The sequence below is a fragment of the Calliphora vicina genome, chromosome 5 (genome assembly GCF_958450345.1).
Source record: "Calliphora vicina chromosome 5, idCalVici1.1, whole genome shotgun sequence".
Classification (NCBI taxonomy): Eukaryota; Metazoa; Arthropoda; class Insecta; order Diptera; family Calliphoridae; genus Calliphora; species Calliphora vicina.
In genome coordinates, this window is record NC_088784.1 from 43,567,937 (window position 1) to 43,584,360 (window position 16,424).

The 16,424-nt window shown below is 28.7% G+C and overlaps 1 long non-coding RNA gene across 1 annotated transcript in view; it reads left to right on the top strand.

Moving 5' to 3' along the window:
* Positions 1 to 13,402, top strand: part of LOC135960399 (uncharacterized) — a 71,096-nt gene extending 57,694 nt beyond the window's left edge. The window contains exon 3 of the long non-coding RNA XR_010576575.1: positions 13,334 to 13,402. This is a non-coding gene — a long non-coding RNA (uncharacterized LOC135960399). The remainder of the gene's footprint in view (positions 1 to 13,333) is intronic.
* Positions 13,403 to 16,424: the final 3,022 nt, after the last annotated feature.

Sequence of the window (16,424 nt, forward strand, 5' to 3'; positions counted from 1 at the left end):
GGTCGCCTAACAGTCAGCTTTCATATGGATTTTTAGCAATACATTACTGCGTAAATGGAGGTAAATTAAAATCCGAAAGAGTTTAGATACAGAATGCCATTAGTAATACAGAATGCCTTAACAATTTTGAGCTGCATGTACCCAAATTTGTTCGAATACATTTCTAGTAAAATAAAAATATTCCCAAAAATTCAAAAAGTAAACGAATGAAATCCAACCAAATTTTTTTGGATTGTCATAATGTGGAAATTAAAAAAAAATGTATTAAATGTTTTCCAAAAAAAAACATTTTTTATTCTACTATTTAAGCTAAATGTAGTAAAAAAGCGAATATTTTCTCTTAAAATGTCTGCTAGATTCTACTATTTTTTTGAAAAAAACTAGTAAAAACTATTATGTAAACGAACATACTTAATTATCTTCATTAATTAATAAAAATTAATAACTTAATTCTTGACTGATATTTATGTATATAAAGACTTAAAATATGATCTGACATTAAATATAATATGATGCTAAGGTCTACAATTTTTAAAATTTTTGACTTTATGTTTGCTGGGTAAAGCAAAGTCAAAATAAAGTGGCTGTGCACACTCATGTTCATATTATTTTAACATAAAATCTAGTGTCCTCCATTTAGCAATCGGGGAAAAGCTACATATACGTTTTTGAAGAATATGTTGTTGCAGTAATCTTCCAATCAGCATAACGTAATTTATGACTTTTATTGGCGATCCATTTGATACCAACATTAGGCTACTTGGTCTAAGTAAGCACTGACAAATGTGGCCACAGTGACGCAAAGCCAAAATAAAGTGGTCGTTACATATTTTATTTAAGTCGTTGAAAAATTTAAGTTTTTTTATTTGTATAAATACATACATATATACCCAGCAAAAAATATTAGATATTGGAAGTCATACTTTATAAATGACATCTTATTTACATCCAAATATGCAGATATATATTAAAGTTAAATAACGTGACATACTCCTAGATAGATATATCATTTGAAAGTAAATTTGGCTCAAGTTCATTTCTTATAATTACTCTTGAATAATCTAAAGACTAGCACTGTAAATTAGTTTAGGACAATTGGCAAATTGTAATGTATTTTCTACCCTACCAAGGGCGACATGCCTACATGAAAACTATTTATTTTATAAATATACATATTTATGTAAAAATATAACAAAACAAAAACTAATTCATTGAATTCAAATAAATTTGACACAAAAGATATTTCATATCTAGCTTTGTATTGTGAACTTTATGACAGTGAGAAATCTATAACAAAACTGACAATCTTACAACTTTTGTATGGAGATTGATATCAAAAGGATTTTTACCAACAAATTGCTAAGGCGGTTGAAAAATTATTTAAAAATTAAACTGCACAATTTTACACCATTCTTATTAAAAGTTGAACCACTATAGAATCCAGACCATAGCTAATTTAAACATTTAAGGAACTTAAATGTTACAAAAAACATCGTTCATAGTCAACTCGAAATTATTAATAAAAAAATCTGTCTCCGTTAGGATTTGAAGCGAGATTAGTATTATAACTATACTGAATTTTAGGTATTTTGGGATTTTCAATAACCTTCCAAGATATCATAAATCTCCTAATTTGCTAATCCCTAAAAATTCCGGGATTTTCGGGATTGGTATTTGGGTATCTGGGACCTCATATGATTCTAAGACGATCTAGCTTTGTCTATCTGTGGTTTGGTATTAAAAATGGGCAATATCGGTCCATGTTTAACCTTGCCCACTTACAAATATCACCCCGGAATACTGTTTGAGTAGTCATAAATATGTTGATTATGCGGCAATCCTGTTACAATTTTTCACAAATTTGTTCTAAGTACTCAGAAATTATACTGTAAAATATGGCGAAAATCGAGCAACATTTCCCTAGTCTCCATACAAGGTCCCAAGGTCAGAAATGACTTGATCATTTATAATAATTTTATAATAATTAATATCGTGATGAAATTGGACATAAACAAGTTTTATATGAACCTAAGTCTTTCGTGAGGATAGTCCATAATGGATATTTCAAATACTATATTATAATAAAATACGAATTTATTTTTGTTTTTTTTTAATTTTTCCACTTTTATTTTTTTCTTATGTTTTTTTGTGTCTTTTGTGGTCAATATTTGTAATACATATTTTTAATTTTATGGATCTGTCTAAACATACATTGTTTCCCTTAATGTATGTTTAGACAGATCCATAAAATTAAAAATATGTATTACAAATATTGACCACAAAAAACACAAAAAAACATATTATTCATTTTATCCATTTTATTACTCTGATTACGTGCGTTCAAATAGGTAATGTGATTTTCCTACAAGTAAAAAAAGTCACATGACCCATAGTGCAAGATTGGACGACGCAACGTATTATAGAGTCGACCTGATACTAATTAAACATGATCACTTTTATTTATTGAATTAAATAAATAATAAATTAATTATAATTAATGTATGTATAGTAATTATTACTTATGAATGCATAAATAATTATTTATTAGTTTTAAAAATTGCTTATTCAATGCAGGTTTTTTGTTTCTCTTTAATTATTAATGAAAAATTTATTTTATTAATAAACTGCTCCAATGCCATTTATCAATTTAACACCAATGCTGATCGCCATCGTAAATACCAACCAACCATTGCCATGGCACTCTATGTGGTCGATCGATCGATCGATCCTAAGCGCACAAACAATCAGGGTTTCCCCAAAACTGCAACTGTTTCAATATATTTGTAGATTGCTCATGTGTTTTTTATAGTTTCTCATATTGTTTATTAAATGATACATTTAATGTTTTGCTGTAAATTTCCATACGAACGAGTTGAATTGAGTCAATTGTATCTTTTCGTATTCATATTTTAGTACATAATTAATAAAAGCGCTGTTATACAAAATGTGAGCACATTTAAAGCTACGAGAAGTTAATGTGCAAAATAATTTACCAACTGTCGTCCGCTAAATTCTCGTAGCTGCTGTTTGCTTATTGTGCTGTGATGCAAAACGGGGCGAAAAAACACCACACCAGCACCATACGAAGTTTTATAGTGTAGTGGCAACAAATAATACTGTAATAAACACCCACCTTACTTCTACACTGTAAAAACATACTTCGACAGCAGTCATGAAATAAAATTTCTTATAATTATGTAGATTTCATCCCTAGAAAAAATTGAATCCTACGCCTAGAGTAGCTAATTGTTCAACAAAACCAATCAATTATAAAATAAATTTATTTGTATAACATTTAACACCGTGTAACAAAAATAAACAATTTTCCTTGGACGTGGAGAATTTGATACGCTTAATATCTACAGCTTAAATGGAGTAAAACTTATGTACTCAGTTAAGAGTTTCTGAACTTTTTTGCCCTTTTTATGACAATCTGGGAATAAAATGAATGATAATTCTTTTATTAGCAAAATAAGCTTAATAGCACTGCAAATTCAGTTACCAACCATTGCTCGCCTGCGGCCAGCGCACAGTGGCCGATTTTAATAAAATTTCCCATGGCTATAGAGGAGGTGTCGATAAGTTTAAGTTTTGAATTTGGGCTTAAACAACCAAGGGGGGCCGAGCCACAATGCCCCAAAGTGGGGCACCTCGGGTATATCAAAAATTAAAAATGATGCCAAATTTTTGTTTGCGATCCGATTTGATTCGCAAACAATATGCGAATATATATATGGAATGTACTAGACGAGATCCATATATTATCTCTTATAGTTTACGAGTTATTCGCATTTGAAAAGAAAAATTTTATTTTTTTGCCTACCTTGGTCTGCCATTTTGCTAATAACGGATCCAATTCTTTCCCGATTTTCTTGAAGTATTTTTTTTTGAATTAACAACAAATTTATTAATAATCTTAAGAAAGAATTGTTAAAAAATATTTACTGAGTCAAAAGTTGAAAAGAGGAAATAATTTCCTACACGCTGATATATAATATGTATATCTTCTCTTTTCCGCTAGTCAAATTTATGGATTCAAAATAGGTAACTCACAGTAATTAGCTTCATGTATGTACAAAATTTTTAAGAATTAAAAAAATTATTGAAGACTTTTTTCAAAAATATGCGAATAAAAAATTATAGCTGATTTTTTTGGAAAATTTAAAATTTTAAAATGCAATAAAAGTTTTGTTTATGAATCGTTTTTAATGAAATTTTACACTTATATAGAAACGTTCGATGCAAATCCAAAAGTGAAAAAGATATTTATGAATTGTTAATGACAATCCCACAATTCCCAAAAAACTTTCCAAAAATCCCAAAATTGAGAGTTTTTTGATTTTTGGATCTATTGAAGGTACCAAGCTCGGGGCTATGAAATCCCTTTGCATGATATTGAAGAACAGATTGGGACATACAAAACTGGTCTTAATTTTTTGAAAGCAGCTATGCGATTTTAGAATATGTTGTCTAAAGTTGAAATTTACATAAAAAATTAGTTTTTCCCGAAAATCGCAAAATTGAAATCGCAGGCACTGAAAATCTAGAGGAGGTATTGACATATTTTTTTAGTATTTTTATTCCCTACTAGGATCGCCTGGTGGCCGAAATTCGACCACTTTTAAAAAGCTTTTTAACACTTTTATGTAAAGAATTTTTAAATATTTTTTTATATTGTGCACATCTAGAGAAAATAACCTTTTAAACCATATATGTTTCATCAATATTGTACAATAACATACTTAAAAGTGTACCACAAAAAAACGTGTGGCCTATTTATATATAAGATTATAATATCAAAAAATTATAATGTGATGATCAACAAATTCTGAAGAAAGGCAACAAGTGAATACTCCTTACGTAGTAACGATTCTTGAATGGAGCCAACTAATGAATGTAGAGCTGTTTCCACAGATCTGCCATTGGTGTAGGCTATGCTGGGATTTAGAGATGAGTTCCGTCGGAATGGTCATTCTCAAATATACGTTTCAAGGGTTTTCAGCAAAAAGGAAGACAAATTGGCCTATAGTCCTTTGTTTAGTATGAGTCGCTATTTCTTCGATCTTTTGAATATCAGCAGGAAAAATGCCATCCGGCCTAGGAGAAGCTTTTGATTGCCCACTGTACTATCACACCTATAAGTTACACTAATAATTGAGTGAATTGAAATCAACAAAAACATTTACATGAAATTGCTCATTTTTAAAAGCGTGTAACTTTTTATTGGAATGAAATTTTTTAACGATTCTTTTTTGTTTTGAAGCTCAACTTATTCGCTATTAATACATCAGAATTTATTTTTAGAACATAGAAAATTCTTTTAGTACTATTTCATTTAAAAAATTACTATTTTCGTTAAGTTAGGAAAAAAATAACTAAATTCTATAATCGATAAATTCTTTTCTATATAAGGCTATATCACCAAATTATTTTTAAACGATCGTCGGAAGTACCTACTTTAGCACATATAAAATTATCTGCCGAAATTTGCCGATTAAAAAAAAATACAAATAATGAGTGATAAGACCACATACCACGAAATTTTTGATATATGGCTTAAAACACCCGAAAATGAGAGGCTTGACCGTTCCGTAAATCATATTTGTGGAAAAATATGCAGTAGTAAGTAGTTCTAATTCTGATATTGATTATGAGAAAGTACACATTTTTGTTAAAAATGTGTATATTAGATTTAAGCTAAGCACAAACATTGAAATTTCGCAATTTATTTATAACAAACTAGCCGCTTTTTTACTTTTTGATTATCCAACGAGAATAATATCAGATTTAAATTTTTGCAGTTGTATGGTAGGTGGGTGTAGCAGTAGTCCAATTTTGCCCATTTTTTTTGACAATTGTACATATTGGCCTAGTAACACCTTCATAAGTCTAGCTTAATTTTTTTCCAAGATATTTAATTTTGTTTCCCTAGAATGGCTAAATCTTACACTGTGCGCTGCTACCCCTTATAATGTGGTGCGAGTTAGAGTCAGCACAGATGACCTGTATCCGGTATCCTGGACTCATTCGCCTTTTTCACAGCACTGAGTCACTTGGCGGATGCTCTCCGTGATCATGCGCCATATAGCTGGATATCAACCATAACAAACAGCCTTTATTAGTTTCCCATGAGACTGCTACTGTATCTTCATTGCTGTAATCAGACAGAATGAACATATTCAAAAAGCTTTAAGGCAGTATACAGGATCTAATTTTACCTGCCTTAAATAGATTGGTTTCTTTATTTAAGAGCATATCTTAGCATAGAAAATAAGTGTTTCGGGAGCGAAGTCATGTCGTGGGAGTCCGTTGTTTAGTTTTGTCCAACACTGTATATTAAAATCGAGATCGAGACGCAATATAAAACAGATGTATTCTAAGGGACAGCAACGCGGACAGGATTCACCTAGTTTTAATATAAATTGTACCAGTAAATGAATAAATAACTAATTAAAACCATTTATTTGGGTTAATGGTTTAACACAATTGTTCTGATAAATATCAGCTGTGAGTGAAATTAACTCAAGTGCTAAAATTTGTAATTTGGATAATCTAACACTACAATCTAAAATTAGTAAAAAAAAATAAAATTTAAAGTGGAGAACATTTCAAAAGTTCATCTGAAATTGCATTTTCGTCATGAATGCATATTATAAACAAATGTTTGTTTAATTATTGTCTAAATCAATCTAATCCGATCACAGCTTCATAAAATATAAGAATTTAAAGTTAAACCCACGAAAAATTTCCTTATTTAAAAAATTGTGAATAAAATCGCGAATTTTTCGAAATTTAAAACGAAAGACCTAAGGTATAAAACTTATGTTACTTGTGTTACTTTGTTCAATATAGGATATATCGAATTATTCATGCACAAAAAGGAAAGACATTGGAGAACGACGCCATTTCCTAGGTACAATTTGCAATTTAAGATTTAATGTGTTTCATGTTTATTTAGTACAAGAAGATTATTATTGTACAGCATAATAATTTTTTTGACTGTAAGTCCAATCAGATACTACTACTACGAGTATGCACTTTCATGTAGCTACATTGAAAATAAACACGTTATTGTCAATAGAGTTTTGGTTGGCGATTGGCATAAAGGAACGAACCAGAGAACATTGACGGACAAAGGGAAAATAAGTAAATTTTTGTTATTGGTTAGTTGAAAATAAAAAAATAAAAAACAAAATAAACAAACAGTGGCACGTTAAACCCTCATGTGTTGCATTGTTGCAATTTATTGTATCGATCAGATCACATGCTGTGTGCTACAATGATGTTGAGCACTTTGAATGTGAAGACAATGTTTGAGATAATTTTATTATTTATTATTATGATTATTTTTATATTTTTACCCTACACCATAAAACCAAAATACAGGCCAATGTATACATATAAGAATTATGCATATAAGTATGTGCTAATATTAAAGTATGGACAATAGGGTGGCCCTTAACATAAAAAATTTGATTTATCCCAGTCTCACCCACAAGTTTGGTAAATTTTTGTAAAAAAAGTATCTTGAAAAAGTTTCAGATTAATCGGATGTGCAAGACTGCGGATGTTTTGAGGTGCATTTTTAAATATAGTCAGAAAGTTTTACTGAAATCGGAAAACGCCAATAATTAAATCGTGAAACTCAAATGTCAAATTTTTCAATATTTGGAATGTCTCATGGCAAGATAACGAAATGTTATATATTCTTTGACCGATTTTGATGTACCTTAGCAAAAATATAACATGAAGTTTAGTATTTATAATAACAGCACAAAACAGGAAATTAACCCTTAAATAACCACAAAATTTCAATAGTGCTGATCAAAATTTGACTTTCAAAGGAAGCAAACTTAAAAATATTGTATTGTGAATTAAAAAAAAGTAAAAAATGTTCACAATTTCTATTAATTTTGACCACACATTTTTTAAACGACAAAATATTGAGTTTATACCTGGTTTTTAATTAATATTTTATTGAGGATTTTTGAAGAATAAAATTGATTTTAACCCTTTAGTGCACTTTCGATTTATTAAATTTAAAAATTTTAACACCAATTATAAATACTAGACTTCATGTTACAGTTTTCTTAAGTTTCATCAAAATCGGTCCAAAAATATATAACATTTCGCTATCTTTCCATGAGAAATGCCAGATATTTAAAAATTAGGGCAACACGATTTAAGTAAAACTGTCAGACTATATATAAAATTACGCAGGTACTTTCCGTACTGTAGGAGTTATAGTCATACTTTTTTCATATTTGTATATCCTATTATATTCTCAATAAATCACAATGTGATGATCCAAAAATTCTGTAATTTATTTAACAAAATTTTTATAAATTTTAAAATTGCCGTTAGAAAAATATTTTTTGGCCATACCTCCGAATAGGTTAACGGTATACTTCGAATCCAAAAAGTCATATAAAAGTAAATATATATGTTAAGTTAAAATGAGCTTTTATTTTAATATTTCTTGAAATATGTTAATTTTGTGCCTACATTTCTTGTTCTCAGGCCACTGAGACAAGTTAATGGTCTAGGGAATTTTTAATAACATTAGCATTTTTTAACCAATTTTTGTCGTTTATATCTGATTAGAACGACAATTACGTACACATTTCATTTCTTTTAAATTACATTGCAAAATTGATTTTTTAATGGTACAATATTTACAAAAACTGAAAAAATTAAATTTTTTCCCTTGTAAATGCCCCAGCCGATTTACCTAAAATTTTTCCGGATGATTTTTTTAACCAAGAGTGAAAAGAATCTGAAAAAAAAATCAGCCATATAGCTAAGGGCCACCCTAATGGACATACAAACATATTTGCAAAATGAACACAAATTCCCATACGAGATTAAGAAGTTGTTGACACAACACACACTTGGCCTAAAAATTCAAATATTTGAAGAAGATTTTTGTTAATTTTCAATGTTCAAATATATATTCATATATTTGTATAAGTATATGAATATTAGGGCATATGACTAAGCTTTAAATTAATAAAATTATTTCACATTCTCACTTTATTGGTCGCCCAAATGTCCTTTAAACTAAACAGTTTCAATGCAGATAGTTTTTGTAGTACGATGGGATCAATAACATACAAGTAGTACTAGTAAAAAATTATCTTTCGTAATAACATTTCTTTCAATTTGTGTGACTGCATATCGACCTTTAACAAATTTGTAATTCGAGTAAAAATTATTATTCGAATAATTTAATTAAATATACTATGTATGTTTAATTAATTATGTTTTAATCAAATGAATATGTTTAGATACAAATAAATCTGCAATTTCCATACAGATAATAAAACTATAGCAGATGAAATCGAAATTAAGTTAGGAATTTGTAGACTTGAGGTTGGCGGCGCACAGAGGGATTTTGGTGTCATAAAGTAAAATTTTCAAGCACTCAATTTCAAAAATCAAATGATGCAGTTTTGTAGAGAAATGTTTAAATGTTTAAAGATGAAATGTACACATATAGTTTTAAGACAAATTTAATTTTATTTTTAAAAAATTGAAGTAAAGTCCATGCAAGGGTGTTAAAATGCAAAAATTTACTTATATTTTCACGCAATTCAGTGGTTTATATATGTATAATTATCCTAATTATACCATTTACCTTTAACATATTGAAAAATATAACATATTTGAAAAATGTAATTTCCCCCAAGCTGTTTTTTTAATAAAATGAAAGGTGGGAGTGTCTGGTTTCGATTAAAAAAATAGTTTTTGGAAGTTTTCGGAACAGGATGAAAACTAAACACTATTGCATTCACAAGACCATATGCAATATGTTGATCGAGTGAGAAAGAGCTTTTGTCCGATGGTGATAAACTTAATTGTCGTATTGTATACATTTCTTAAACTGCTCTTAGTTCTTGTTTTTAATACAGTTTTGTCAATTTTATATTTATCACAATCCTCAGTGGATTTATTCTCCTTAATGCTGCAAGATCCTGATAGATTAGGATTCAAAACATTTAAAACTATAGCGAGTTAATGCAGAGAAAGTGAAAAATACCGGATTATGCGAAAATTTGCTCAAGAAAACAAAAGGTTTTTTAATATATTTTTACTATAAGAAATTAGAGACCACGTAGGATATTTTTAAATATTCTTAATAAAATATATCGTAATCAGTTAGAATAGAGTTTGGTACCGAAAATTTTTATATTTCTTTCACAAACGGCCTCTGTTTGGCTATTTGCCAATTTTTACAGCATATTAGAATCAGCTTGAAATAGTAGTCAAAAATATTGTCAAAAAGTATAACAAAAGTTAGCATTTTTTTTTAATTTTTTCTACCAAAAACCCAAAAAAAAGAATCTTAATTTTAAATACCGGGGTCCGTATAAACATTCCACCGGGGGCGCGAAGAACTCCGGAAACCATTAAGTTTCTAATTCATTTTCCAATTTTAATTTGAAAAAAATAATTTTCTTAGTGCTCAACTTTGATTTGATTTATATCTGTCAAAATAATTTACTTCGAAACTCATTTATTTTGTCTGCTGATGAATACTTGATATATTCCAACCAGAAACAATTGAAATGTAACTCGTGTGATAAATTTGATTTTAAATATATCAATATTAATTTCGATTTGTATTTTCTGTTAATTACAGCTTAAATTTTATCTATGTATTACTACGTTTATACGTAGCCTATTCGCAAATACAAATTATTTGCAATTAACTAACTCACTGTTTATATGTCACATTGGTTACGGAAAATTCTTGATTTTATGAGATGCCGGATGGTAAAATTTAATTATCTTTTATTGAATAAAATATGATACATTTTTTATTTTTTTAAATGTAAAAATTATAGAATCAAAAATTCTTGTCCGTCTTGCAATCCAAGTAATTCAAAAACGCAATGAAATATTTAAAAAACGTCTTAATAAACTAAAAGCGTTAAAACATATGGCAATGCTTAAAATCTTATTTGCAAATAGTGTCGTTAATCAGGAATTGTTTTCGTGAGTTAGCTATTCGCAAATAAAAAATTAATTCACTGTTTTATTAGAAAAAATCTAATTGGAATATTTTTATTTGCGAATAAGCCGTGCGTATAAACGTAGTATAAATTAAATTGGATTTCTCATCTTCAATTTTTAATTTCTCAATAATGATTTGGATTTTACATTTTCAATTTGATTTTTCTTAATATTAGTTTTCCTTTCTGAATTTCAATTTGTTATTTCTCAATATTAATTCAAATATCTTGATTTAATCTTTTTTAATTTAATTTCTTCAATTTAATTTCAACACGAAATGATGTAATCAAATAGGAATCATTCATGTTTTAAAATCATTATAAATTATTTGTACCTCTATTGTACCTTGCACTGTGTTTTGTAATGACAATGAAATGTGTCAGGAGCACCTGAACGAAATGCTTGTAATAACCACTGATCTAGAAAGAACATTGACTTTTGCAGATGGCGCAATGAGAAGGAGGCATTCTCTTGAGGAAATATAACAGTTTATTATGGCCTGTGTAGGGTTTTTAATTTCCCGACCTTTTTTGATTCCTGGGAATCGGAAAAATTTGTTCCTACATTCCCGGGTACCCGGCTATTCCCGAAATATATAACAATACTGTAAATTAGGAATATTATAACAATATTTCATATTCAAAATTAGTGTTATAGTCATTATATATAGAGCTTCGTATTAATTAATTCAATTTGAACTTAATTCACTCAAATCTTAATCCGTAATTAAAAAATGTAAGCCTTTCATTCCATAAATCCATTCACTATATAATTCATTGAAAATCTTAATTTAAATTTTATTAATTGTGAAGTTAACTGATAACAGAATTTATTCAAACTTTGAATTTTTGTTGATTCAAATCTACCACAAATTGAGTTGAAATGTTTTTTCTTCATTCAGTTTTATTTACAAAATGAATTGAAAATAATGTTCTTAAGCCTTTTAGTAAAAGGAATGAATTCAATATTATGGCTGAGATATAAACGAAAAACTGTAAAAAAAAACTTTTCACGATTTTTGTGAAAAACCTAGAGCTCTAACTTGTTTTCATTGTAGTTTCGTCAGTTTATAATTCCCGGGAATTCCGACTAAAAATCCCGGGAATCGGGTAGTGAAAAATTGACAAAATTCCCGGGAAATTTGTACCTGGAATTCCCGTGATAAAAACCATATGCCTGTGCCATTGTTGCCACGTATCCCTGCAATTTTATGATCCCAAGGCTTGTACAAATTCTTTTAATCTAAAGATACGCCATATTGGGAAGGGAACTGCCACACAACCAGTTTCACGATAGCGACCGGTTCTATATAAGAAAATAATCCAGCATACCCTTCACCATGAGTGGTAAAAAATACAAAATAAAAGCATCTTAGTTTTATAATACATATTGTTACTAATTAATATTTAAATTTTGAGCTTAGTGTTAACTTTATGTTATTTTTTTTAACGGCTCTTAGAACATAACAGTAACAATCGACCAATCTTGTCAGACTCAATGTTTTAAGTCAATATTTTATGATGTGCGGCTGAGGTAAATCTGAGTAAAACTGCCTAATTTACAAAGATGTTCAAAATAAAAACATCATGGGAGATTATGCAATTATATTACAATGAATTTAAATTAAATGCAAATTTCATTGGATTTTTTTATCAGCACAACTACCGCTGCCGAAATAACTGCAACTGCCGTTACCTCTAAAATACCTTTACCGATATAATCGTAAATACAGTTAATGATGAAACTAAAGATTTTTAAACAGACTATTGGGCGTAAATTAATTACTTAGTTCAACATAATTATTCACATAAAAAACATTTTGGAAATGTCCTTATTCACATCCTTGACTCAATTTTGAAAATCTTGTTTTTTGAAAGGTTAGTAATAGTTGTTTTTTATAATTTTTGTGGAAAAATCCCTGGTTGTCTATCGATTCGAACATATACAAAAATATAAATGAAATACGTTGCTGTACTCCGTGAAATTAAATTTCACGTCTTTATTTATTTTCACACCTGTTTTTGATTTTTACAGTCTGCTGTTGTTTAGCTTTTTGACTGCTAGAAAATATTTTTACAAAAACAAAATATTTGTTGTTTTTTGTAAAGTTGTATTTGTTATAGAATTCTATTAGATTCACAAATACTAGTGTTTATGTTGCTCCACACTATTTTTAATACGATTTAAACAATTGTGCTAAAATCTGTCTGACGATTGCAATATGTCCTAGAATGATACAGTTATTGTTTTTTACAATCTATCTATTTAAATTTTATTTTTTTTTATAATAAAATTAAACTTATTTTTATCTTTACAGGCAGAGGGCCCTCCCGTTCAAGTAGAACCAGTAGATTTAAGCTTACGTTCACCAAGAGGTAAGTCAAATTCAATATATGTATTTATATTTAATAAATCATTTTAAAAAAGTCAATACGAAATGTGAAAATATAAATACAAAACATATCGTCCCTGTGTCAATCGAAAAATCTGTGTGATTTAAATAAACTTTATACATTCGTGGACTCGTTTACTAACGTAATTCTACATTGAAGCCCAGAACTGAATTTATTAATTGAACAGAGTGAATACAGGGTTAATTTTCTGAAACCTAACATACTTTTTGCAGCTATTTATTATCAATATTAAAAGTTTTTTTAAATCCTTGAGAAAAATTCATAAAAAATTTAATTTAATTTTTTTCATACTCATTTTATTCAAAGGTTTATATTAAATTTTTTTCTGATAAATTTTAAAACTGTTTATGAATATGGGGCTGAACTGTAGCCGAACAACCTGTGTTCGGGCTCAGTGGAGACAAAACAATTTTATTGATAAAATTAAAATAATGGTGCTTAAAATAGAATAGCAGAAATGATTTTCAAAAAAGTACCAAAATATGTGTACTGAAGTTTACTACTTTTTACCCCTTAGTACTTGAGTTCCGAATAGCATCTTGTGGGTTCTTTTTTGTGTTGTTGGAATGATATTTTATCTTTTTTTTAAATTTTTAATTTGAATAAATTATATCAAATGTCCGGTTTTACACCCATTTTGGGTCCTTTTCTCCCCCGTGTGAAAATAATTTTCATATTTATTATCAGTAAAAAGTGCATTTAAAAATAATATTTCTTGGTCCTTTTATTCAAAAACAAAATTTGAATAAACAAGTAAGAGTGCTATATTCAGCTATGCCGAATCTTATATACCCTTCACCTTTGTTGTGGATGCATTATTATTTTTTATAATTAGTATATGGGGGATTTCATGTCAAGTGAACCAACTTTTGAAATCGATGTCTTCCGATCGGGATGAAATTTGCACCAAGGTTAGCTCTATTGGATAGTAACTCAGACACAATTTTTCAACAACATCGGTCGAGAACTCTCTGAGTTATAGGGGGTAAAATTTTGACAATTTGGTCAAACAGGGGTTTGTTCTTATCCATGTAACTTATTACCTATTGTTCTTAGCAAAATGTGTCCCAAATAGTATAGATAGCTATTTCTTCGATCTTTCGAAAAAAAATATTTAAAAAAAAAAATAAAAAATTTTTAATATTTTTTTTCCGAAATCAAAAACTTTTTTGACTTTTTTTTAAAATACGCCCTTTTTTTTTTTTTTTTCTTAAAATAAAGTTTAGATATTTTCCTTGAACACCTACTTGGTCGCTTAGTGGGATGCGAGTGGGATATCTATCAAAATAAATATTTTGTAACTCAAAACATAAAATTTTTGACTTTTTTTGCAAAATCAAAAACTTTGTTGACTTTTTTTTTCAAAATGGACCCTTTTTTAATCTTTTTTTTTAGGTCAAACAAAAGCTTAGATATTATCCTTGAAGACCCTTTTGGTCGCTTAGTGGGATGCGAGTGGGATATCTATCAAAATAAATATTTTTTAACTCAAGACTTACAATTTTTGACTTTTTTTTTGCAAATACGATTTTTTTTCCAAATGGGCCCTTTTTTTAAAATTTTTTTTGTAGTCAAAAGAAAGCTTAGGTCCATTCCTTTAAGATATTTTTAGTCCCTTAGTGGGATGCGAGTAGGATATCTATCAAAATAAATATTTTGTAACGCAAGACATACAATTTTTTAATTTTTTTTTGCAAAATCAAAATTTTTTTCCAATATGGGCCCTTTTTTAATTTTTTTTTTTGCTCAAAAGAAAGCCTACGTCCATTCCTTTAAGATATTTTTAGTCCCTTAGTGGGATGCGAGTGGGATATTTGGAAAAAAAATCGTATTTGCAAAAAAAAAAGTCAAAAATTGTAAGTCTTGAGTTAAAAAATATTTATTTTGATAGATATCCCACTCGCATCCCACTAAGCGACCAAAAGGGTCTTCAAGGATAATATCTAAGCTTTTGTTTGACCTAAAAAAAAAGATTAAAAAAGGGTCCATTTTGAAAAAAAAAGTCAACAAAGTTTTTGATTTTGCAAAAAAAGTCAAAAATTTTATGTTTTGAGTTACAAAATATTTATTTTGATAGATATCCCACTCGCATCCCACTAAGCGACCAAGTAAGTGTTCAAGGAAAATATCTAAACTTTATTTTAAGAAAAAAAAAAAAAAAAAAAAGGAGAAAAAATTTAAAAAAAAAGTCAAAAAAGTTTTTGATTTCGGAAAAAAAATATTAAAAATTTTTTATTTTTTTTTTTAAATATTTTTTTTCGAAAGATCGAAGAAATAGCTATCTATACTATTTGGGACACATTTTGCTAAGAACAATAGGTAATAAGTTACATGGATAAGAAAAAACCCCTGTTTGACCAAATTGTCAAAATTTTACCCCCTATAACTCAGAGAGTTCTCGACCGATGTTGTTGAAAAATTGTGTCTGAGTTACTATCCAATAGAGCTAACCTTGGTGCAAATTTCATCCCGATCGGAAGACATCGATTTCAAAAGTTGGTTCACTTGACATGAAATCCCCCATATATGTATGTACATAGCCCACTTTCAGCGTACAGCCAGGGTTGTCAGATTTTTTTTACCTCCATCGCCAAAAGCTAAACGAAAAATCGCCAAAAGTCGCCAAAATATTTTTTTGGAATTCTACATACATATTTGGTTGGTAAAATTAACATGTTTAGAACGGCCAATGCTAAGCCTTTAACAATTCCAGCTGCATCGCATCTAAGTTTAATTGATATATGCTAATTTTGAACATTACAATTCATATTCCCCTGCAGATACTTTTGGATTTAAATAAAGTTAATGAATTTTGAACTACCGAAAATTTCCAAAATGTCTGAGTTTGAGTATTAAATGAAATAAATACACAAAAACATTCATTCACTCCCAGATTTCAGCTTGCTTTTAACAATTCCAGCTGCATCGCAATAATTGTAAACTTGTGGCCAAAAATCTAACAAATTTGTTGAAATTTCACCTTTAAAGATCTAA